This window comes from Schistocerca nitens, unplaced genomic scaffold (genome assembly GCF_023898315.1).
Source record: "Schistocerca nitens isolate TAMUIC-IGC-003100 unplaced genomic scaffold, iqSchNite1.1 HiC_scaffold_291, whole genome shotgun sequence".
Taxonomy (NCBI): Eukaryota; Metazoa; Arthropoda; class Insecta; order Orthoptera; family Acrididae; genus Schistocerca; species Schistocerca nitens.
This window is the reverse complement of record NW_026045829.1, coordinates 106,589-125,088: the sequence shown is the minus strand read 5'-3', so window position 1 is coordinate 125,088 and position 18,500 is coordinate 106,589. Positions and strand designations below refer to the sequence as shown.

Sequence of the window (18,500 nt, the reverse complement as noted above, 5' to 3'; positions counted from 1 at the left end):
AATTTGATTTGTAATCATAAATTTATTCCTTAGTCGCGTCGTCTAGTCCCGCAGACGTTTGTCGTGCTTGCGCCGTCATATGGACCACGACCCGAGCGGCAGCGAGCGGCAGTCGAGCAAAGTCGGGCCAAGTCGGTACGGGGACAGGGATAGGAAAGGTGCGAATGCACTGCCAACTATGCAAACACCCGGTGTGAGGCGAAGCGAGGCGAGGAAGCTCACATCGCTACCAGTGGCGCCCTCCAGCACGACACTGCCACACCCCGCACAGAGCATACGCCTGGACACCAGGGACGAGATACGCCTTCCGCGAGTGTCGAAGGTTGCACGCGACAAGCGAATGACAGGAGGTGCTACGAGCAGCTGTGCGTCTCACACACGCGACGGCGCGCTCGCCAATTCGGCAATCGTTCTGCTGGGACGTCGGGCGCGCACTCCGCGCCGTCCTCGAGGAACTCGCTGTTGCGGAAGGAGGTGCTTTCGTCAAATGCGGCCGAAAACTAACATTTTGTGTGTTGGGAGAAGAGCCGAATGCGAATTCTGCCGTGCGCCTACAGTATATGTACGCCAACGGCCATACCATGTTAAATACACCGGTTCTCGTCCGATCACCGAAGTTAAGCCACATCGGGCCCGGTTAGTACTTGGATGGGTGACCGCCTGGGACCACCGGGTGCTGTTGGCTCCCCTTCTTTTTTTCTTCCTTTTTATATCGCTACTCCTGCCAGCCCTCTTTCGATACTACCCTTCTGTTGTGACAAAGACGTTTCCTTAAGCATTTTAAACTACTGTAATGGTGCGAAAACAAAAAAAAATAAAATAAAATAAAAATGAACCAATAAAAATGGTACTTTTGGCTCCCCTGCATTTTTTCCTTTTTAAGCCGCCATCCTGCCAGCAGTCGTTTCATACTACCTTTCTGTTATGACAAAGATGCTTTCTTAAGCATTTTAAAGTAATGCAACGGTACGATAATGCGGTAATTAACTCAGTTTGAGGGAGAATGTGCTAACGAAGTTTGCCGGGAAGTCTTTGAAAACGATAAAACAGTACGAATCTGCCCTGAAATGCGTCAGCGCCTATTGTTGTGCTGCACTGTACAGTTCCAAATTTGATTTGTAATCATAAATTTATTCCTTAGTCGCGTCGTCTAGTCCCGCAGACGTTTGTCGTGCTTGCGCCGTCATATGGACCACGACCCGAGCGGCAGCGAGCGGCAGTCGAGCAAAGTCGGGCCAAGTCGGTACGGGGACAGGGATAGGAAAGGTGCGAATGCACTGCCAACTATGCAAACACCCGGTGTGAGGCGAAGCGAGGCGAGGAAGCTCACATCGCTACCAGTGGCGCCCTCCAGCACGACACTGCCACACCCCGCACAGAGCATACGCCTGGACACCAGGGACGAGATACGCCTTCCGCGAGTGTCGAAGGTTGCACGCGACAAGCGAATGACAGGAGGTGCTACGAGCAGCTGTGCGTCTCACACACGCGACGGCGCGCTCGCCAATTCGGCAATCGTTCTGCTGGGACGTCGGGCGCGCACTCCGCGCCGTCCTCGAGGAACTCGCTGTTGCGGAAGGAGGTGCTTTCGTCAAATGCGGCCGAAAACTAACATTTTGTGTGTTGGGAGAAGAGCCGAATGCGAATTCTGCCGTGCGCCTACAGTATATGTACGCCAACGGCCATACCATGTTAAATACACCGGTTCTCGTCCGATCACCGAAGTTAAGCCACATCGGGCCCGGTTAGTACTTGGATGGGTGACCGCCTGGGACCACCGGGTGCTGTTGGCTCCCCTTCTTTTTTTCTTCCTTTTTATATCGCTACTCCTGCCAGCCCTCTTTCGATACTACCCTTCTGTTGTGACAAAGACGTTTCCTTAAGCATTTTAAACTACTGTAATGGTGCGAAAACAAAAAAAAATAAAATAAAATAAAAATGAACCAATAAAAATGGTACTTTTGGCTCCCCTGCATTTTTTCCTTTTTAAGCCGCCATCCTGCCAGCAGTCGTTTCATACTACCTTTCTGTTATGACAAAGATGCTTTCTTAAGCATTTTAAAGTAATGCAACGGTACGATAATGCGGTAATTAACTCAGTTTGAGGGAGAATGTGCTAACGAAGTTTGCCGGGAAGTCTTTGAAAACGATAAAACAGTACGAATCTGCCCTGAAATGCGTCAGCGCCTATTGTTGTGCTGCACTGTACAGTTCCAAATTTGATTTGTAATCATAAATTTATTCCTTAGTCGCGTCGTCTAGTCCCGCAGACGTTTGTCGTGCTTGCGCCGTCATATGGACCACGACCCGAGCGGCAGCGAGCGGCAGTCGAGCAAAGTCGGGCCAAGTCGGTACGGGGACAGGGATAGGAAAGGTGCGAATGCACTGCCAACTATGCAAACACCCGGTGTGAGGCGAAGCGAGGCGAGGAAGCTCACATCGCTACCAGTGGCGCCCTCCAGCACGACACTGCCACACCCCGCACAGAGCATACGCCTGGACACCAGGGACGAGATACGCCTTCCGCGAGTGTCGAAGGTTGCACGCGACAAGCGAATGACAGGAGGTGCTACGAGCAGCTGTGCGTCTCACACACGCGACGGCGCGCTCGCCAATTCGGCAATCGTTCTGCTGGGACGTCGGGCGCGCACTCCGCGCCGTCCTCGAGGAACTCGCTGTTGCGGAAGGAGGTGCTTTCGTCAAATGCGGCCGAAAACTAACATTTTGTGTGTTGGGAGAAGAGCCGAATGCGAATTCTGCCGTGCGCCTACAGTATATGTACGCCAACGGCCATACCATGTTAAATACACCGGTTCTCGTCCGATCACCGAAGTTAAGCCACATCGGGCCCGGTTAGTACTTGGATGGGTGACCGCCTGGGACCACCGGGTGCTGTTGGCTCCCCTTCTTTTTTTCTTCCTTTTTATATCGCTACTCCTGCCAGCCCTCTTTCGATACTACCCTTCTGTTGTGACAAAGACGTTTCCTTAAGCATTTTAAACTACTGTAATGGTGCGAAAACAAAAAAAAATAAAATAAAATAAAAATGAACCAATAAAAATGGTACTTTTGGCTCCCCTGCATTTTTTCCTTTTTAAGCCGCCATCCTGCCGGCAGTCGTTTCATACTACCTTTCTGTTATGACAAAGATGCTTTCTTAAGCATTTTAAAGTAATGCAACGGTACGATAATGCGGTAATTAACTCAGTTTGAGGGAGAATGTGCTAACGAAGTTTGCCGGGAAGTCTTTGAAAACGATAAAACAGTACGAATCTGCCCTGAAATGCGTCAGCGCCTATTGTTGTGCTGCACTGTACAGTTCCAAATTTGATTTGTAATCATAAATTTATTCCTTAGTCGCGTCGTCTAGTCCCGCAGACGTTTGTCGTGCTTGCGCCGTCATATGGACCACGACCCGAGCGGCAGCGAGCGGCAGTCGAGCAAAGTCGGGCCAAGTCGGTACGGGGACAGGGATAGGAAAGGTGCGAATGCACTGCCAACTATGCAAACACCCGGTGTGAGGCGAAGCGAGGCGAGGAAGCTCACATCGCTACCAGTGGCGCCCTCCAGCACGACACTGCCACACCCCGCACAGAGCATACGCCTGGACACCAGGGACGAGATACGCCTTCCGCGAGTGTCGAAGGTTGCACGCGACAAGCGAATGACAGGAGGTGCTACGAGCAGCTGTGCGTCTCACACACGCGACGGCGCGCTCGCCAATTCGGCAATCGTTCTGCTGGGACGTCGGGCGCGCACTCCGCGCCGTCCTCGAGGAACTCGCTGTTGCGGAAGGAGGTGCTTTCGTCAAATGCGGCCGAAAACTAACATTTTGTGTGTTGGGAGAAGAGCCGAATGCGAATTCTGCCGTGCGCCTACAGTATATGTACGCCAACGGCCATACCATGTTAAATACACCGGTTCTCGTCCGATCACCGAAGTTAAGCCACATCGGGCCCGGTTAGTACTTGGATGGGTGACCGCCTGGGACCACCGGGTGCTGTTGGCTCCCCTTCTTTTTTTCTTCCTTTTTATATCGCTACTCCTGCCAGCCCTCTTTCGATACTACCCTTCTGTTGTGACAAAGACGTTTCCTTAAGCATTTTAAACTACTGTAATGGTGCGAAAACAAAAAAAAATAAAATAAAATAAAAATGAACCAATAAAAATGGTACTTTTGGCTCCCCTGCATTTTTTCCTTTTTAAGCCGCCATCCTGCCGGCAGTCGTTTCATACTACCTTTCTGTTATGACAAAGATGCTTTCTTAAGCATTTTAAAGTAATGCAACGGTACGATAATGCGGTAATTAACTCAGTTTGAGGGAGAATGTGCTAACGAAGTTTGCCGGGAAGTCTTTGAAAACGATAAAACAGTACGAATCTGCCCTGAAATGCGTCAGCGCCTATTGTTGTGCTGCACTGTACAGTTCCAAATTTGATTTGTAATCATAAATTTATTCCTTAGTCGCGTCGTCTAGTCCCGCAGACGTTTGTCGTGCTTGCGCCGTCATATGGACCACGACCCGAGCGGCAGCGAGCGGCAGTCGAGCAAAGTCGGGCCAAGTCGGTACGGGGACAGGGATAGGAAAGGTGCGAATGCACTGCCAACTATGCAAACACCCGGTGTGAGGCGAAGCGAGGCGAGGAAGCTCACATCGCTACCAGTGGCGCCCTCCAGCACGACACTGCCACACCCCGCACAGAGCATACGCCTGGACACCAGGGACGAGATACGCCTTCCGCGAGTGTCGAAGGTTGCACGCGACAAGCGAATGACAGGAGGTGCTACGAGCAGCTGTGCGTCTCACACACGCGACGGCGCGCTCGCCAATTCGGCAATCGTTCTGCTGGGACGTCGGGCGCGCACTCCGCGCCGTCCTCGAGGAACTCGCTGTTGCGGAAGGAGGTGCTTTCGTCAAATGCGGCCGAAAACTAACATTTTGTGTGTTGGGAGAAGAGCCGAATGCGAATTCTGCCGTGCGCCTACAGTATATGTACGCCAACGGCCATACCATGTTAAATACACCGGTTCTCGTCCGATCACCGAAGTTAAGCCACATCGGGCCCGGTTAGTACTTGGATGGGTGACCGCCTGGGACCACCGGGTGCTGTTGGCTCCCCTTCTTTTTTTCTTCCTTTTTATATCGCTACTCCTGCCAGCCCTCTTTCGATACTACCCTTCTGTTGTGACAAAGACGTTTCCTTAAGCATTTTAAACTACTGTAATGGTGCGAAAACAAAAAAAAATAAAATAAAATAAAAATGAACCAATAAAAATGGTACTTTTGGCTCCCCTGCATTTTTTCCTTTTTAAGCCGCCATCCTGCCGGCAGTCGTTTCATACTACCTTTCTGTTATGACAAAGATGCTTTCTTAAGCATTTTAAAGTAATGCAACGGTACGATAATGCGGTAATTAACTCAGTTTGAGGGAGAATGTGCTAACGAAGTTTGCCGGGAAGTCTTTGAAAACGATAAAACAGTACGAATCTGCCCTGAAATGCGTCAGCGCCTATTGTTGTGCTGCACTGTACAGTTCCAAATTTGATTTGTAATCATAAATTTATTCCTTAGTCGCGTCGTCTAGTCCCGCAGACGTTTGTCGTGCTTGCGCCGTCATATGGACCACGACCCGAGCGGCAGCGAGCGGCAGTCGAGCAAAGTCGGGCCAAGTCGGTACGGGGACAGGGATAGGAAAGGTGCGAATGCACTGCCAACTATGCAAACACCCGGTGTGAGGCGAAGCGAGGCGAGGAAGCTCACATCGCTACCAGTGGCGCCCTCCAGCACGACACTGCCACACCCCGCACAGAGCATACGCCTGGACACCAGGGACGAGATACGCCTTCCGCGAGTGTCGAAGGTTGCACGCGACAAGCGAATGACAGGAGGTGCTACGAGCAGCTGTGCGTCTCACACACGCGACGGCGCGCTCGCCAATTCGGCAATCGTTCTGCTGGGACGTCGGGCGCGCACTCCGCGCCGTCCTCGAGGAACTCGCTGTTGCGGAAGGAGGTGCTTTCGTCAAATGCGGCCGAAAACTAACATTTTGTGTGTTGGGAGAAGAGCCGAATGCGAATTCTGCCGTGCGCCTACAGTATATGTACGCCAACGGCCATACCATGTTAAATACACCGGTTCTCGTCCGATCACCGAAGTTAAGCCACATCGGGCCCGGTTAGTACTTGGATGGGTGACCGCCTGGGACCACCGGGTGCTGTTGGCTCCCCTTCTTTTTTTCTTCCTTTTTATATCGCTACTCCTGCCAGCCCTCTTTCGATACTACCCTTCTGTTGTGACAAAGACGTTTCCTTAAGCATTTTAAACTACTGTAATGGTGCGAAAACAAAAAAAAATAAAATAAAATAAAAATGAACCAATAAAAATGGTACTTTTGGCTCCCCTGCATTTTTTCCTTTTTAAGCCGCCATCCTGCCAGCAGTCGTTTCATACTACCTTTCTGTTATGACAAAGATGCTTTCTTAAGCATTTTAAAGTAATGCAACGGTACGATAATGCGGTAATTAACTCAGTTTGAGGGAGAATGTGCTAACGAAGTTTGCCGGGAAGTCTTTGAAAACGATAAAACAGTACGAATCTGCCCTGAAATGCGTCAGCGCCTATTGTTGTGCTGCACTGTACAGTTCCAAATTTGATTTGTAATCATAAATTTATTCCTTAGTCGCGTCGTCTAGTCCCGCAGACGTTTGTCGTGCTTGCGCCGTCATATGGACCACGACCCGAGCGGCAGCGAGCGGCAGTCGAGCAAAGTCGGGCCAAGTCGGTACGGGGACAGGGATAGGAAAGGTGCGAATGCACTGCCAACTATGCAAACACCCGGTGTGAGGCGAAGCGAGGCGAGGAAGCTCACATCGCTACCAGTGGCGCCCTCCAGCACGACACTGCCACACCCCGCACAGAGCATACGCCTGGACACCAGGGACGAGATACGCCTTCCGCGAGTGTCGAAGGTTGCACGCGACAAGCGAATGACAGGAGGTGCTACGAGCAGCTGTGCGTCTCACACACGCGACGGCGCGCTCGCCAATTCGGCAATCGTTCTGCTGGGACGTCGGGCGCGCACTCCGCGCCGTCCTCGAGGAACTCGCTGTTGCGGAAGGAGGTGCTTTCGTCAAATGCGGCCGAAAACTAACATTTTGTGTGTTGGGAGAAGAGCCGAATGCGAATTCTGCCGTGCGCCTACAGTATATGTACGCCAACGGCCATACCATGTTAAATACACCGGTTCTCGTCCGATCACCGAAGTTAAGCCACATCGGGCCCGGTTAGTACTTGGATGGGTGACCGCCTGGGACCACCGGGTGCTGTTGGCTCCCCTTCTTTTTTTCTTCCTTTTTATATCGCTACTCCTGCCAGCCCTCTTTCGATACTACCCTTCTGTTGTGACAAAGACGTTTCCTTAAGCATTTTAAACTACTGTAATGGTGCGAAAACAAAAAAAAATAAAATAAAATAAAAATGAACCAATAAAAATGGTACTTTTGGCTCCCCTGCATTTTTTCCTTTTTAAGCCGCCATCCTGCCGGCAGTCGTTTCATACTACCTTTCTGTTATGACAAAGATGCTTTCTTAAGCATTTTAAAGTAATGCAACGGTACGATAATGCGGTAATTAACTCAGTTTGAGGGAGAATGTGCTAACGAAGTTTGCCGGGAAGTCTTTGAAAACGATAAAACAGTACGAATCTGCCCTGAAATGCGTCAGCGCCTATTGTTGTGCTGCACTGTACAGTTCCAAATTTGATTTGTAATCATAAATTTATTCCTTAGTCGCGTCGTCTAGTCCCGCAGACGTTTGTCGTGCTTGCGCCGTCATATGGACCACGACCCGAGCGGCAGCGAGCGGCAGTCGAGCAAAGTCGGGCCAAGTCGGTACGGGGACAGGGATAGGAAAGGTGCGAATGCACTGCCAACTATGCAAACACCCGGTGTGAGGCGAAGCGAGGCGAGGAAGCTCACATCGCTACCAGTGGCGCCCTCCAGCACGACACTGCCACACCCCGCACAGAGCATACGCCTGGACACCAGGGACGAGATACGCCTTCCGCGAGTGTCGAAGGTTGCACGCGACAAGCGAATGACAGGAGGTGCTACGAGCAGCTGTGCGTCTCACACACGCGACGGCGCGCTCGCCAATTCGGCAATCGTTCTGCTGGGACGTCGGGCGCGCACTCCGCGCCGTCCTCGAGGAACTCGCTGTTGCGGAAGGAGGTGCTTTCGTCAAATGCGGCCGAAAACTAACATTTTGTGTGTTGGGAGAAGAGCCGAATGCGAATTCTGCCGTGCGCCTACAGTATATGTACGCCAACGGCCATACCATGTTAAATACACCGGTTCTCGTCCGATCACCGAAGTTAAGCCACATCGGGCCCGGTTAGTACTTGGATGGGTGACCGCCTGGGACCACCGGGTGCTGTTGGCTCCCCTTCTTTTTTTCTTCCTTTTTATATCGCTACTCCTGCCAGCCCTCTTTCGATACTACCCTTCTGTTGTGACAAAGACGTTTCCTTAAGCATTTTAAACTACTGTAATGGTGCGAAAACAAAAAAAAATAAAATAAAATAAAAATGAACCAATAAAAATGGTACTTTTGGCTCCCCTGCATTTTTTCCTTTTTAAGCCGCCATCCTGCCGGCAGTCGTTTCATACTACCTTTCTGTTATGACAAAGATGCTTTCTTAAGCATTTTAAAGTAATGCAACGGTACGATAATGCGGTAATTAACTCAGTTTGAGGGAGAATGTGCTAACGAAGTTTGCCGGGAAGTCTTTGAAAACGATAAAACAGTACGAATCTGCCCTGAAATGCGTCAGCGCCTATTGTTGTGCTGCACTGTACAGTTCCAAATTTGATTTGTAATCATAAATTTATTCCTTAGTCGCGTCGTCTAGTCCCGCAGACGTTTGTCGTGCTTGCGCCGTCATATGGACCACGACCCGAGCGGCAGCGAGCGGCAGTCGAGCAAAGTCGGGCCAAGTCGGTACGGGGACAGGGATAGGAAAGGTGCGAATGCACTGCCAACTATGCAAACACCCGGTGTGAGGCGAAGCGAGGCGAGGAAGCTCACATCGCTACCAGTGGCGCCCTCCAGCACGACACTGCCACACCCCGCACAGAGCATACGCCTGGACACCAGGGACGAGATACGCCTTCCGCGAGTGTCGAAGGTTGCACGCGACAAGCGAATGACAGGAGGTGCTACGAGCAGCTGTGCGTCTCACACACGCGACGGCGCGCTCGCCAATTCGGCAATCGTTCTGCTGGGACGTCGGGCGCGCACTCCGCGCCGTCCTCGAGGAACTCGCTGTTGCGGAAGGAGGTGCTTTCGTCAAATGCGGCCGAAAACTAACATTTTGTGTGTTGGGAGAAGAGCCGAATGCGAATTCTGCCGTGCGCCTACAGTATATGTACGCCAACGGCCATACCATGTTAAATACACCGGTTCTCGTCCGATCACCGAAGTTAAGCCACATCGGGCCCGGTTAGTACTTGGATGGGTGACCGCCTGGGACCACCGGGTGCTGTTGGCTCCCCTTCTTTTTTTCTTCCTTTTTATATCGCTACTCCTGCCAGCCCTCTTTCGATACTACCCTTCTGTTGTGACAAAGACGTTTCCTTAAGCATTTTAAACTACTGTAATGGTGCGAAAACAAAAAAAAATAAAATAAAATAAAAATGAACCAATAAAAATGGTACTTTTGGCTCCCCTGCATTTTTTCCTTTTTAAGCCGCCATCCTGCCGGCAGTCGTTTCATACTACCTTTCTGTTATGACAAAGATGCTTTCTTAAGCATTTTAAAGTAATGCAACGGTACGATAATGCGGTAATTAACTCAGTTTGAGGGAGAATGTGCTAACGAAGTTTGCCGGGAAGTCTTTGAAAACGATAAAACAGTACGAATCTGCCCTGAAATGCGTCAGCGCCTATTGTTGTGCTGCACTGTACAGTTCCAAATTTGATTTGTAATCATAAATTTATTCCTTAGTCGCGTCGTCTAGTCCCGCAGACGTTTGTCGTGCTTGCGCCGTCATATGGACCACGACCCGAGCGGCAGCGAGCGGCAGTCGAGCAAAGTCGGGCCAAGTCGGTACGGGGACAGGGATAGGAAAGGTGCGAATGCACTGCCAACTATGCAAACACCCGGTGTGAGGCGAAGCGAGGCGAGGAAGCTCACATCGCTACCAGTGGCGCCCTCCAGCACGACACTGCCACACCCCGCACAGAGCATACGCCTGGACACCAGGGACGAGATACGCCTTCCGCGAGTGTCGAAGGTTGCACGCGACAAGCGAATGACAGGAGGTGCTACGAGCAGCTGTGCGTCTCACACACGCGACGGCGCGCTCGCCAATTCGGCAATCGTTCTGCTGGGACGTCGGGCGCGCACTCCGCGCCGTCCTCGAGGAACTCGCTGTTGCGGAAGGAGGTGCTTTCGTCAAATGCGGCCGAAAACTAACATTTTGTGTGTTGGGAGAAGAGCCGAATGCGAATTCTGCCGTGCGCCTACAGTATATGTACGCCAACGGCCATACCATGTTAAATACACCGGTTCTCGTCCGATCACCGAAGTTAAGCCACATCGGGCCCGGTTAGTACTTGGATGGGTGACCGCCTGGGACCACCGGGTGCTGTTGGCTCCCCTTCTTTTTTTCTTCCTTTTTATATCGCTACTCCTGCCAGCCCTCTTTCGATACTACCCTTCTGTTGTGACAAAGACGTTTCCTTAAGCATTTTAAACTACTGTAATGGTGCGAAAACAAAAAAAAATAAAATAAAATAAAAATGAACCAATAAAAATGGTACTTTTGGCTCCCCTGCATTTTTTCCTTTTTAAGCCGCCATCCTGCCAGCAGTCGTTTCATACTACCTTTCTGTTATGACAAAGATGCTTTCTTAAGCATTTTAAAGTAATGCAACGGTACGATAATGCGGTAATTAACTCAGTTTGAGGGAGAATGTGCTAACGAAGTTTGCCGGGAAGTCTTTGAAAACGATAAAACAGTACGAATCTGCCCTGAAATGCGTCAGCGCCTATTGTTGTGCTGCACTGTACAGTTCCAAATTTGATTTGTAATCATAAATTTATTCCTTAGTCGCGTCGTCTAGTCCCGCAGACGTTTGTCGTGCTTGCGCCGTCATATGGACCACGACCCGAGCGGCAGCGAGCGGCAGTCGAGCAAAGTCGGGCCAAGTCGGTACGGGGACAGGGATAGGAAAGGTGCGAATGCACTGCCAACTATGCAAACACCCGGTGTGAGGCGAAGCGAGGCGAGGAAGCTCACATCGCTACCAGTGGCGCCCTCCAGCACGACACTGCCACACCCCGCACAGAGCATACGCCTGGACACCAGGGACGAGATACGCCTTCCGCGAGTGTCGAAGGTTGCACGCGACAAGCGAATGACAGGAGGTGCTACGAGCAGCTGTGCGTCTCACACACGCGACGGCGCGCTCGCCAATTCGGCAATCGTTCTGCTGGGACGTCGGGCGCGCACTCCGCGCCGTCCTCGAGGAACTCGCTGTTGCGGAAGGAGGTGCTTTCGTCAAATGCGGCCGAAAACTAACATTTTGTGTGTTGGGAGAAGAGCCGAATGCGAATTCTGCCGTGCGCCTACAGTATATGTACGCCAACGGCCATACCATGTTAAATACACCGGTTCTCGTCCGATCACCGAAGTTAAGCCACATCGGGCCCGGTTAGTACTTGGATGGGTGACCGCCTGGGACCACCGGGTGCTGTTGGCTCCCCTTCTTTTTTTCTTCCTTTTTATATCGCTACTCCTGCCAGCCCTCTTTCGATACTACCCTTCTGTTGTGACAAAGACGTTTCCTTAAGCATTTTAAACTACTGTAATGGTGCGAAAACAAAAAAAAATAAAATAAAATAAAAATGAACCAATAAAAATGGTACTTTTGGCTCCCCTGCATTTTTTCCTTTTTAAGCCGCCATCCTGCCGGCAGTCGTTTCATACTACCTTTCTGTTATGACAAAGATGCTTTCTTAAGCATTTTAAAGTAATGCAACGGTACGATAATGCGGTAATTAACTCAGTTTGAGGGAGAATGTGCTAACGAAGTTTGCCGGGAAGTCTTTGAAAACGATAAAACAGTACGAATCTGCCCTGAAATGCGTCAGCGCCTATTGTTGTGCTGCACTGTACAGTTCCAAATTTGATTTGTAATCATAAATTTATTCCTTAGTCGCGTCGTCTAGTCCCGCAGACGTTTGTCGTGCTTGCGCCGTCATATGGACCACGACCCGAGCGGCAGCGAGCGGCAGTCGAGCAAAGTCGGGCCAAGTCGGTACGGGGACAGGGATAGGAAAGGTGCGAATGCACTGCCAACTATGCAAACACCCGGTGTGAGGCGAAGCGAGGCGAGGAAGCTCACATCGCTACCAGTGGCGCCCTCCAGCACGACACTGCCACACCCCGCACAGAGCATACGCCTGGACACCAGGGACGAGATACGCCTTCCGCGAGTGTCGAAGGTTGCACGCGACAAGCGAATGACAGGAGGTGCTACGAGCAGCTGTGCGTCTCACACACGCGACGGCGCGCTCGCCAATTCGGCAATCGTTCTGCTGGGACGTCGGGCGCGCACTCCGCGCCGTCCTCGAGGAACTCGCTGTTGCGGAAGGAGGTGCTTTCGTCAAATGCGGCCGAAAACTAACATTTTGTGTGTTGGGAGAAGAGCCGAATGCGAATTCTGCCGTGCGCCTACAGTATATGTACGCCAACGGCCATACCATGTTAAATACACCGGTTCTCGTCCGATCACCGAAGTTAAGCCACATCGGGCCCGGTTAGTACTTGGATGGGTGACCGCCTGGGACCACCGGGTGCTGTTGGCTCCCCTTCTTTTTTTCTTCCTTTTTATATCGCTACTCCTGCCAGCCCTCTTTCGATACTACCCTTCTGTTGTGACAAAGACGTTTCCTTAAGCATTTTAAACTACTGTAATGGTGCGAAAACAAAAAAAAAATAAAATAAAATAAAAATGAACCAATAAAAATGGTACTTTTGGCTCCCCTGCATTTTTTCCTTTTTAAGCCGCCATCCTGCCAGCAGTCGTTTCATACTACCTTTCTGTTATGACAAAGATGCTTTCTTAAGCATTTTAAAGTAATGCAACGGTACGATAATGCGGTAATTAACTCAGTTTGAGGGAGAATGTGCTAACGAAGTTTGCCGGGAAGTCTTTGAAAACGATAAAACAGTACGAATCTGCCCTGAAATGCGTCAGCGCCTATTGTTGTGCTGCACTGTACAGTTCCAAATTTGATTTGTAATCATAAATTTATTCCTTAGTCGCGTCGTCTAGTCCCGCAGACGTTTGTCGTGCTTGCGCCGTCATATGGACCACGACCCGAGCGGCAGCGAGCGGCAGTCGAGCAAAGTCGGGCCAAGTCGGTACGGGGACAGGGATAGGAAAGGTGCGAATGCACTGCCAACTATGCAAACACCCGGTGTGAGGCGAAGCGAGGCGAGGAAGCTCACATCGCTACCAGTGGCGCCCTCCAGCACGACACTGCCACACCCCGCACAGAGCATACGCCTGGACACCAGGGACGAGATACGCCTTCCGCGAGTGTCGAAGGTTGCACGCGACAAGCGAATGACAGGAGGTGCTACGAGCAGCTGTGCGTCTCACACACGCGACGGCGCGCTCGCCAATTCGGCAATCGTTCTGCTGGGACGTCGGGCGCGCACTCCGCGCCGTCCTCGAGGAACTCGCTGTTGCGGAAGGAGGTGCTTTCGTCAAATGCGGCCGAAAACTAACATTTTGTGTGTTGGGAGAAGAGCCGAATGCGAATTCTGCCGTGCGCCTACAGTATATGTACGCCAACGGCCATACCATGTTAAATACACCGGTTCTCGTCCGATCACCGAAGTTAAGCCACATCGGGCCCGGTTAGTACTTGGATGGGTGACCGCCTGGGACCACCGGGTGCTGTTGGCTCCCCTTCTTTTTTTCTTCCTTTTTATATCGCTACTCCTGCCAGCCCTCTTTCGATACTACCCTTCTGTTGTGACAAAGACGTTTCCTTAAGCATTTTAAACTACTGTAATGGTGCGAAAACAAAAAAAAAATAAAATAAAATAAAAATGAACCAATAAAAATGGTACTTTTGGCTCCCCTGCATTTTTTCCTTTTTAAGCCGCCATCCTGCCAGCAGTCGTTTCATACTACCTTTCTGTTATGACAAAGATGCTTTCTTAAGCATTTTAAAGTAATGCAACGGTACGATAATGCGGTAATTAACTCAGTTTGAGGGAGAATGTGCTAACGAAGTTTGCCGGGAAGTCTTTGAAAACGATAAAACAGTACGAATCTGCCCTGAAATGCGTCAGCGCCTATTGTTGTGCTGCACTGTACAGTTCCAAATTTGATTTGTAATCATAAATTTATTCCTTAGTCGCGTCGTCTAGTCCCGCAGACGTTTGTCGTGCTTGCGCCGTCATATGGACCACGACCCGAGCGGCAGCGAGCGGCAGTCGAGCAAAGTCGGGCCAAGTCGGTACGGGGACAGGGATAGGAAAGGTGCGAATGCACTGCCAACTATGCAAACACCCGGTGTGAGGCGAAGCGAGGCGAGGAAGCTCACATCGCTACCAGTGGCGCCCTCCAGCACGACACTGCCACACCCCGCACAGAGCATACGCCTGGACACCAGGGACGAGATACGCCTTCCGCGAGTGTCGAAGGTTGCACGCGACAAGCGAATGACAGGAGGTGCTACGAGCAGCTGTGCGTCTCACACACGCGACGGCGCGCTCGCCAATTCGGCAATCGTTCTGCTGGGACGTCGGGCGCGCACTCCGCGCCGTCCTCGAGGAACTCGCTGTTGCGGAAGGAGGTGCTTTCGTCAAATGCGGCCGAAAACTAACATTTTGTGTGTTGGGAGAAGAGCCGAATGCGAATTCTGCCGTGCGCCTACAGTATATGTACGCCAACGGCCATACCATGTTAAATACACCGGTTCTCGTCCGATCACCGAAGTTAAGCCACATCGGGCCCGGTTAGTACTTGGATGGGTGACCGCCTGGGACCACCGGGTGCTGTTGGCTCCCCTTCTTTTTTTCTTCCTTTTTATATCGCTACTCCTGCCAGCCCTCTTTCGATACTACCCTTCTGTTGTGACAAAGACGTTTCCTTAAGCATTTTAAACTACTGTAATGGTGCGAAAACAAAAAAAAATAAAATAAAATAAAAATGAACCAATAAAAATGGTACTTTTGGCTCCCCTGCATTTTTTCCTTTTTAAGCCGCCATCCTGCCAGCAGTCGTTTCATACTACCTTTCTGTTATGACAAAGATGCTTTCTTAAGCATTTTAAAGTAATGCAACGGTACGATAATGCGGTAATTAACTCAGTTTGAGGGAGAATGTGCTAACGAAGTTTGCCGGGAAGTCTTTGAAAACGATAAAACAGTACGAATCTGCCCTGAAATGCGTCAGCGCCTATTGTTGTGCTGCACTGTACAGTTCCAAATTTGATTTGTAATCATAAATTTATTCCTTAGTCGCGTCGTCTAGTCCCGCAGACGTTTGTCGTGCTTGCGCCGTCATATGGACCACGACCCGAGCGGCAGCGAGCGGCAGTCGAGCAAAGTCGGGCCAAGTCGGTACGGGGACAGGGATAGGAAAGGTGCGAATGCACTGCCAACTATGCAAACACCCGGTGTGAGGCGAAGCGAGGCGAGGAAGCTCACATCGCTACCAGTGGCGCCCTCCAGCACGACACTGCCACACCCCGCACAGAGCATACGCCTGGACACCAGGGACGAGATACGCCTTCCGCGAGTGTCGAAGGTTGCACGCGACAAGCGAATGACAGGAGGTGCTACGAGCAGCTGTGCGTTTCACACACGCGACGGCGCGCTCGCCAATTCGGCAATCGTTCTGCTGGGACGTCGGGCGCGCACTCCGCGCCGTCCTCGAGGAACTCGCTGTTGCGGAAGGAGGTGCTTTCGTCAAATGCGGCCGAAAACTAACATTTTGTGTGTTGGGAGAAGAGCCGAATGCGAATTCTGCCGTGCGCCTACAGTATATGTACGCCAACGGCCATACCATGTTAAATACACCGGTTCTCGTCCGATCACCGAAGTTAAGCAACATCGGGCCCGGTTAGTACTTGGATGGGTGACCGCCTGGGACCACCGGGTGCTGTTGGCTCCCCTTCTTTTTTTCTTCCTTTTTATATCGCTACTCCTGCCAGCCCTCTTTCGATACTACCCTTCTGTTGTGACAAAGACGTTTCCTTAAGCATTTTAAACTACTGTAATGGTGCGAAAACAAAAAAAAATAAAATAAAATAAAAATGAACCAATAAAAATGGTACTTTTGGCTCCCCTGCATTTTTTCCTTTTTAAGCCGCCATCCTGCCAGCAGTCGTTTCATACTACCTTTCTGTTATGACAAAGATGCTTTCTTAAGCATTTTAAAGTAATGCAACGGTACGATAATGCGGTAATTAACTCAGTTTGAGGGAGAATGTGCTAACGAAGTTTGCCGGGAAGTCTTTGAAAACGATAAAACAGTACGAATCTGCCCTGAAATGCGTCAGCGCCTATTGTTGTGCTGCACTGTACAGTTCCAAATTTGATTTGTAATCATAAATTTATTCCTTAGTCGCGTCGTCTAGTCCCGCAGACGTTTGTCGTGCTTGCGCCGTCATATGGACCACGACCCGAGCGGCAGCGAGCGGCAGTCGAGCAAAGTCGGGCCAAGTCGGTACGGGGACAGGGATAGGAAAGGTGCGAATGCACTGCCAACTATGCAAACACCCGGTGTGAGGCGAAGCGAGGCGAGGAAGCTCACATCGCTACCAGTGGCGCCCTCCAGCACGACACTGCCACACCCCGCACAGAGCATACGCCTGGACACCAGGGACGAGATACGCCTTCCGCGAGTGTCGAAGGTTGCACGCGACAAGCGAATGACAGGAGGTGCTACGAGCAGCTGTGCGTTTCACACACGCGACGGCGCGCTCGCCAATTCGGCAATCGTTCTGCTGGGACGTCGGGCGCGCACTCCGCGCCGTCCTCGAGGAACTCGCTGTTGCGGAAGGAGGTGCTTTCGTCAAATGCGGCCGAAAACTAACATTTTGTGTGTTGGGAGAAGAGCCGAATGCGAATTCTGCCGTGCGCCTACAGTATATGTACGCCAACGGCCATACCATGTTAAATACACCGGTTCTCGTCCGATCACCGAAGTTAAGCAACATCGGGCCCGGTTAGTACTTGGATGGGTGACCGCCTGGGACCACCGGGTGCTGTTGGCTCCCCTTCTTTTTTTCTTCCTTTTTATATCGCTACTCCTGCCAGCCCTCTTTCGATACTACCCTTCTGTTGTGACAAAGACGTTTCCTTAAGCATTTTAAACTACTGTAATGGTGCGAAAACAAAAAAAAATAAAATAAAATAAAAATGAACCAATAAAAATGGTACTTTTGGCTCCCCTGCATTTTTTCCTTTTTAAGCCGCCATCCTGCCAGCAGTCGTTTCATACTACCTTTCTGTTATGACAAAGATGCTTTCTTAAGCATTTTAAAGTAATGCAACGGTACGATAATGCGGTAATTAACTCAGTTTGAGGGAGAATGTGCTAACGAAGTTTGCCGGGAAGTCTTTGAAAACGATAAAACAGTACGAATCTGCCCTGAAATGCGTCAGCGCCTATTGTTGTGCTGCACTGTACAGTTCCAAATTTGATTTGTAATCATAAATTTATTCCTTAGTCGCGTCGTCTAGTCCCGCAGACGTTTGTCGTGCTTGCGCCGTCATATGGACCACGACCCGAGCGGCAGCGAGCGGCAGTCGAGCAAAGTCGGGCCAAGTCGGTACGGGGACAGGGATAGGAAAGGTGCGAATGCACTGCCAACTATGCAAACACCCGGTGTGAGGCGAAGCGAGGCGAGGAAGCTCACATCGCTACCAGTGGCGCCCTCCAGCACGACACTGCCACACCCCGCACAGAGCATACGCCTGGACACCAGGGACGAGATACGCCTTCCGCGAGTGTCGAAGGTTGCACGCGACAAGCGAATGACAGGAGGTGCTACGAGCAGCTGTGCGTCTCACACACGCGACGGCGCGCTCGCCAATTCGGCAATCGTTCTGCTGGGACGTCGGGCGCGCACTCCGCGCCGTCCTCGAGGAACTCGCTGTTGCGGAAGGAGGTGCTTTCGTCAAATGCGGCCGAAAACTAACATTTTGTGTGTTGGGAGAAGAGCCGAATGCGAATTCTGCCGTGCGCCTACAGTATATGTACGCCAACGGCCATACCATGTTAAATACACCGGTTCTCGTCCGATCACCGAAGTTAAGCCACATCGGGCCCGGTTAGTACTTGGATGGGTGACCGCCTGGGACCACCGGGTGCTGTTGGCTCCCCTTCTTTTTTTCTTCCTTTTTATATCGCTACTCCTGCCAGCCCTCTTTCGATACTACCCTTCTGTTGTGACAAAGACGTTTC

The 18,500-nt window shown here is 51.1% G+C and overlaps 17 non-coding genes across 17 annotated transcripts; all 17 read left to right on the top strand.

The window, feature by feature from the left end:
- Positions 1-566: 566 nt before the first annotated feature.
- Positions 567-685, top strand: LOC126225899 (5S ribosomal RNA). The gene has a single exon (XR_007543776.1). It is a non-coding gene; the product is annotated as a 5S ribosomal RNA (ribosomal RNA).
- Positions 686-1,674: 989 nt separating this feature from the next.
- On the top strand, positions 1,675-1,793 carry LOC126225898 (5S ribosomal RNA). Its single transcript, XR_007543775.1, has one exon. It is a non-coding gene; the product is annotated as a 5S ribosomal RNA (ribosomal RNA).
- Positions 1,794-2,782: 989 nt separating this feature from the next.
- Positions 2,783-2,901, top strand: LOC126225896 (5S ribosomal RNA). Its single transcript, XR_007543774.1, has one exon. It is a non-coding gene; the product is annotated as a 5S ribosomal RNA (ribosomal RNA).
- A 989-nt stretch (positions 2,902-3,890) lies between these two features.
- LOC126225895 (5S ribosomal RNA) lies at positions 3,891-4,009 on the top strand. The gene has a single exon (XR_007543773.1). It is a non-coding gene; the product is annotated as a 5S ribosomal RNA (ribosomal RNA).
- A 989-nt stretch (positions 4,010-4,998) lies between these two features.
- On the top strand, positions 4,999-5,117 carry LOC126225894 (5S ribosomal RNA). Its single transcript, XR_007543772.1, has one exon. It is a non-coding gene; the product is annotated as a 5S ribosomal RNA (ribosomal RNA).
- A 989-nt stretch (positions 5,118-6,106) lies between these two features.
- On the top strand, positions 6,107-6,225 carry LOC126225893 (5S ribosomal RNA). Its single transcript, XR_007543771.1, has one exon. It is a non-coding gene; the product is annotated as a 5S ribosomal RNA (ribosomal RNA).
- Positions 6,226-7,214: 989 nt separating this feature from the next.
- On the top strand, positions 7,215-7,333 carry LOC126225892 (5S ribosomal RNA). Its single transcript, XR_007543770.1, has one exon. It is a non-coding gene; the product is annotated as a 5S ribosomal RNA (ribosomal RNA).
- Positions 7,334-8,322: 989 nt separating this feature from the next.
- On the top strand, positions 8,323-8,441 carry LOC126225891 (5S ribosomal RNA). The gene has a single exon (XR_007543769.1). It is a non-coding gene; the product is annotated as a 5S ribosomal RNA (ribosomal RNA).
- Positions 8,442-9,430: 989 nt separating this feature from the next.
- LOC126225889 (5S ribosomal RNA) lies at positions 9,431-9,549 on the top strand. The gene has a single exon (XR_007543767.1). It is a non-coding gene; the product is annotated as a 5S ribosomal RNA (ribosomal RNA).
- A 989-nt stretch (positions 9,550-10,538) lies between these two features.
- LOC126225888 (5S ribosomal RNA) lies at positions 10,539-10,657 on the top strand. Its single transcript, XR_007543766.1, has one exon. It is a non-coding gene; the product is annotated as a 5S ribosomal RNA (ribosomal RNA).
- Positions 10,658-11,646: 989 nt separating this feature from the next.
- Positions 11,647-11,765, top strand: LOC126225887 (5S ribosomal RNA). The gene has a single exon (XR_007543765.1). It is a non-coding gene; the product is annotated as a 5S ribosomal RNA (ribosomal RNA).
- Positions 11,766-12,754: 989 nt separating this feature from the next.
- LOC126225885 (5S ribosomal RNA) lies at positions 12,755-12,873 on the top strand. Its single transcript, XR_007543764.1, has one exon. It is a non-coding gene; the product is annotated as a 5S ribosomal RNA (ribosomal RNA).
- A 990-nt stretch (positions 12,874-13,863) lies between these two features.
- LOC126225884 (5S ribosomal RNA) lies at positions 13,864-13,982 on the top strand. Its single transcript, XR_007543763.1, has one exon. It is a non-coding gene; the product is annotated as a 5S ribosomal RNA (ribosomal RNA).
- Positions 13,983-14,972: 990 nt separating this feature from the next.
- On the top strand, positions 14,973-15,091 carry LOC126225883 (5S ribosomal RNA). The gene has a single exon (XR_007543762.1). It is a non-coding gene; the product is annotated as a 5S ribosomal RNA (ribosomal RNA).
- A 989-nt stretch (positions 15,092-16,080) lies between these two features.
- On the top strand, positions 16,081-16,199 carry LOC126225913 (5S ribosomal RNA). The gene has a single exon (XR_007543784.1). It is a non-coding gene; the product is annotated as a 5S ribosomal RNA (ribosomal RNA).
- A 989-nt stretch (positions 16,200-17,188) lies between these two features.
- LOC126225902 (5S ribosomal RNA) lies at positions 17,189-17,307 on the top strand. Its single transcript, XR_007543779.1, has one exon. It is a non-coding gene; the product is annotated as a 5S ribosomal RNA (ribosomal RNA).
- A 989-nt stretch (positions 17,308-18,296) lies between these two features.
- LOC126225882 (5S ribosomal RNA) lies at positions 18,297-18,415 on the top strand. Its single transcript, XR_007543761.1, has one exon. It is a non-coding gene; the product is annotated as a 5S ribosomal RNA (ribosomal RNA).
- The last annotated feature ends 85 nt before the right edge of the window (positions 18,416-18,500 follow it).